The 5,000-nt window shown below is 42.5% G+C and overlaps 1 protein-coding gene across 2 annotated transcripts in view; it reads right to left on the bottom strand.

Moving 5' to 3' along the window:
* The window catches only part of LOC134463767 (vang-like protein 2), a 17,118-nt gene extending 15,344 nt beyond the window's left edge, over positions 1-1,774 (bottom strand). Inside the window, exon 1 of one of the 2 annotated variants that reach the window (XM_063217034.1) lies at positions 1,313-1,774. The gene's annotated coding sequence lies outside the window, so the exon portion shown is untranslated. Of the gene's footprint in view, positions 1-589; positions 713-1,312 lie in introns of those variants that run through there. The other variant, XM_063217042.1, reaches the window with a different exon arrangement.
* Between the last annotated feature and the right edge of the window lie 3,226 nt (positions 1,775-5,000).

The following is a 5,000-nucleotide window of genomic DNA, read 5'->3' as shown; positions in this document are numbered from 1 at the left end:
CATCTGCGGCCCTCTCCCATTCTCCCATTCTCCAGAGTGCCTGGTTAGTATAGTATAGGGGGCCCACGCTACACCACCCATCATCGGGAAGGGTTGGCTTGGGTTACCCATTCATGTAAATGTGCACTTATGATACCTAGACTGCCTGCACCTCTCTCTCTCTCCCTCTCAGACACACTGTCACAAATACACATACACATACCTCATAATATCACCAACAAACTCCACCCATCACCATAGCAAAAAAAACAACTGTGCCACAGGGTGCACAGGTGTGTGTGTGTGTGTGTGTACTCTTGTCACCCATGGAATGCATGTGTGTACGCACCCTCTCACCTGCGGTGTGTGTGTTTGTATGCACTCTCTCTCCTGTGCCTTTAGGTTTTGTGTGTGTGTGTGTGTGTGTGTGTGTGTGTGTGTGTGTGTGTGTGTGTGTGTGTGTGTGTGTGTGTGTGTGTGTGTGTGTGTGTGTGTGTGTGTGTGTGTGTGTGTGTGTGTGTGTGTGTGTGTGTGATCAACAGCTTGAATGTGTGCGTGAAGGAAAGAGATATTATTTGAAAGTAAACATAAGCAAATCAACTTGACTTACAGAAAATGTTCACTCGTGTTGGTTCCGAACCGCTGTCCGCCGCCTGTATTTGCCTTCTGACCCCGCTGTGTTTACCCCGTTAAATGACCCGAGACAGCTGACACAATAAGCGGCACTGCACGCTACCCTCGCGACTGTAGTAAGGGAATCGAGTGACATGTGACGCGCAGGGGCCGTATGGCGTTCCCAAAACCCACGTTTACGCTTACGGCAAAGGAGTTGCGTGCATCGCTCTGTTTTTATCGGCTTGACAATCTAGTTCGCAGAGATTTGTCCCCATGGCGATTTCGGGCTCTGCTTTTACAGTATGTTTATAACTCCAGCTAGGGTGGAACCGATTTGCTATCCCCAACTTCAAGTTATGGTGTGCGCACACATCTAGAGGTATGTGTGATGTTATGCTGGCCCATAATATAGAGTGTCCCCTTCTCCATACAAATACATCAACTCGAAATGTAGATGTTTCCATGTGATCTATCATTCGTCAGTTTCATGAGGAGATTCACGAGTAGATTTTTTTTTCACATTTAAACTGGGAGCAGGGCGTTTTTTTTACTCCAGAACAACTGGCGAAGTCTTAGCTCACGCAAACCTCTTTGTATTGAGGAATCCGTTTTTAATTATTCAATATAGAGTACAACAAAATAAATGCACCATTCTCTAAAATCAAAAAATGCAGCATGGGAAAAGTTTGTGTGTGATTCTGTGATGCATTTCACCTACCTTCTCACAAATCCGGTGTCCAATGCCTTTAGTGGCCGAAGCAGCCGTCTCTGTCCGCGGGGTAACGCGTGAAGTTTTTGTCAAACTATTTGCACCGGAGAAGAAATCGCCAAACTTCTTCAGCAATATTCCGCAATGATCCCAGTCCCTTTTCCTGGTGGCGCAATGGTAAGATAGCCTACTCAAGTCAGTCGCAGCAGAAGACGCAACTCCTAACAAAAGACTGTGATACAGTAAGTCACATCCGATCGAAGCAGAAGTAAAGACTACAGTAGCCCCTTCCTTCAAAAACTCCACTACTCTTACTGAATGTCAACAGATCGCCTTGCTATGTACCGCAATAAATGCTGCCATCGGTCAATGAACTTTTGATCAGGACAGCACAGTGATTAACTTTGTGATTACATGAAAAACACCAGTTATTAACTTCTTTACTCCTATGTGGTCTCGAAGACCCCTCGACCCCTTTCTGGTATTGGCAAGACCCGCCCCATTCCCCCCTCCCCCACTACACATCGCCCTTTCCTGTTCTCTCCCTCCCCCAAGCCGTCGTCTGTCTTCAGAGAAAAAAGGTAGAATCCAGACTACGGGACAGGACTGGAGGAGGTGTGCAGTTGGCATGCCGCGCGCATACCTGGTGTAGCTGGTATCTCCCTGCTGAACTCAAGTGTAGTGCTATTCGTCGTCGTTTAATTTTATTTTAAAGAAGGTAGACATCATCACATACTAAATTTAAAAAATGTTTTAAAGTTTTCTTTACACTTTTTTTTTTTTTTTAACTAACAGACCGTTTGACATTTGACCTACTAAGTGAACACAACATATCAGATCAGACAAGGAGGAGTGAAACTGCTTTTCTCCAAACACCACAATTTAACAATTAAAACTAAACCATGGGCATGCACTATGCACATGCAGTGTCAACAGATACCAAAACGTGTACTGTAGGTGAACAGGAGTTCTTCCTCCTGGACCCCCCAAGTCATTTTATGTCTTCTTTTTTTTATCTGGCACAGTGCTACCCAGTGAGTAACTTGAATGGGGTGAGTTTGTCTTGGGACCTTTGGCTGCAGAGAGGAGCGAACATGCTCCAGATTAGGATGCTTGAGACATGCAGGCTGAAAGGCATGCAGTGATGGGGAAGAACAGCAGCGGTTCTACCATTTTTGGGGCCCTAGGCAAAATATAGGCACGGGGGCCCTTTTGAATTATTTTGTGCTGGTATTCATTATAGCGATGTTGACTGTTTGGGGGCCCTAAAGAGAGGAGATATTGGTGGGGCCTAGGAAATGGCCCAGTCTACATATTGGTAAACTGGTCTCTGGGGAAGAAAGTCACCTCATCTGGCTTCGAACCCGGGTCAGAGTATGTATCATGACCGAGAGGCCATGGGCTCAAACTTAGTGGGGCAACCCTTTTCCGCCTTGTCACAGAAGAAAATTATGTAATATTATATATTCTCCACTCAATTTTTTTGTTTTGTTTTAAATGTCTTCAACACAATCCCTCACTACATTTTGTGATTTTATTGTAACACTTCCATTATTTGCTGACCTGCACTTTGGCATTTCTGCTTTGATTCAAGGCCTGCTGCTCTGCTGTTATATCAAAATTTCCTTTCACTATACTACTTCTTCTATAATGGGCATCATCTTCATTAAATTATATACATGTATTCATTCATATTACATGCTCATGTCTTACATGTAGGGCAGCCGTGGCCTAGTGGTTAGAGAGTTGGTCTTTCAATCTAGAGGTTGCAGGTTCAAATCCCCCTTGACCTCTCCCTACATCTCCATCCATGGCTGAGGTGCCCTTGAGCAAGGCACCTAACCACACATTGCTCCAGGGACTGTAACCAACACCCTGAAAATAATAACTGTGAGTCGCTTTGAATAAAATGAAAGCGTCAGCTAAGTGCAATGTAATGTAACATGGGCAGATCTATACCAGAGGTAAGCAAAGGTCAGGCTCAGGGGCCCTTTGAGCAATTTCATCTGGCCCACAGAGCCTGTACTAGACAGACAACTTTCAAATCCAGTGCATTAGCAAAGCATGTTACTCACCCAACATTCTTAAAGGGACACTGTGCAGGAAATGGTCAAAAAAGGTACTGCAACTATGCTGCTTATTGAAATTGGGCTGCCTATTGCCAAATTTGATCTTTACATGAAAGTTTACTACGTATTAAACAAATATTTTCTAGTATGGTCCAAGTACAGTCATTTTTGCAGCTAAAAATGGCTATTTTTGGAAATTCAAAATGGCGGACCATGGAGAAGATCCCCCTTTACATGGATTAAAAGTGCAATTTTTCCAGACATAAGGAATACTTAGACTTTTATGCTGGTGGTAAGTATTCATGAAAAAGGTAACATTAGTGAATTGGCAGCATGAATTCTGGAAATAAACAACTAAAAATCTCACACAGTGTCCCTTTAAAATGTCTACGCAAGACAGAGGTCTTGTGGGTTTGGTATTAACAAAGTCCACACAGTAGGCTAAATGCATTTCATTACAATGTGCAGGAATGAAATAGCTAACAAGTTATGTCAGCGTACATTATTTCTTATTATAGACACTGGCAAGTTGCCTGCGACATTTGACACTTTGGTCAATACTCCCAATGTGGACCTTGAGCCAAAATAATTGCCCATGCCTGCGCTGTGTTGCTATGTTCGCATTCTCGTGTTGAGCCTGAAGACGACATATGCTTTGGAAATAAAGCTGATTTTAATTCTTGCCCAACCCTAAAATAAGCTAAAGTTAGTAGACTAAACCCCATGTTTTAAATGAAAATGACAATTAAATGGAATATATACTTTTTTCTGCTAATGTTGTAATTTCAATGTCAAGTTGACATTTGCATCACACAAACGACTTAAAGAATTCATTCCAATGTTTGGATTATGTTCAGACGTCCTCAGGCACTGACAAGTCACGTGTAGTGTGAGCAATACAACTTGAAATCAAAATTTCCTTTAATTTCGTATTTAGGAGATACTCAACTGAGAACATCCATCACAATAATACATTTTCCATCTCACACTCAAGTGCACTGGCAACATTCTCCCCATTTGCCCCCCAAAAATCAAACAAGAAACAGAACTAGAAAAAAAAAACAGTTTTATTCATGTGCCCCGGCATCATTACCCTTCTAATTTGATTCTTAGTCTCTCCCAACACAAAAATTCCCCGCAAATTAAAACACAATAATATTAATAAAAAATCCCATTACATTTGGTTCTGCAAAAAAAAAAAAAAACCCTTTCCATCACAAGACAGATTTTACACAAAGCAAATGTAGTCTTCTCTAGTTGAAGACGAGAATTAAGATGGGATTGGTAGTGGTCATTGTGCCGGTTCCGTGTTGTTCTAACTCTAGAGCTTTGGGCTCTGAGACGAGCTGCCCTGTTTTCCCTCACCAGCAGAACACTTCAGTTCTAAACCGTATTCACACGTAGTTGGCCAAGACACATTTTACATGACTAATGTGACAGGCTTGCCATATTCTCAACCCTAACACCGTTTTTAAATGTTATTTCTTCCACCACTAAAGGCTTCTGCCATGCCCCTCCTCTCACTCATCTGATTCTGGGCCCACAAATGTTTGATTTTTTTATAGAGGGTTGGGGTGGCTAAGATAACAAGCCTTTTATATTTATGATCTTATCCTTTTGCTGCATCA

The sequence above is a fragment of the Engraulis encrasicolus genome, chromosome 2 (genome assembly GCF_034702125.1).
Source record: "Engraulis encrasicolus isolate BLACKSEA-1 chromosome 2, IST_EnEncr_1.0, whole genome shotgun sequence".
In the NCBI taxonomy this organism is placed as follows: Eukaryota; Metazoa; Chordata; class Actinopteri; order Clupeiformes; family Engraulidae; genus Engraulis; species Engraulis encrasicolus.
Note: the sequence above shows the minus strand (reverse complement) of the source record. Positions and strands in the feature narration are given on the sequence as shown.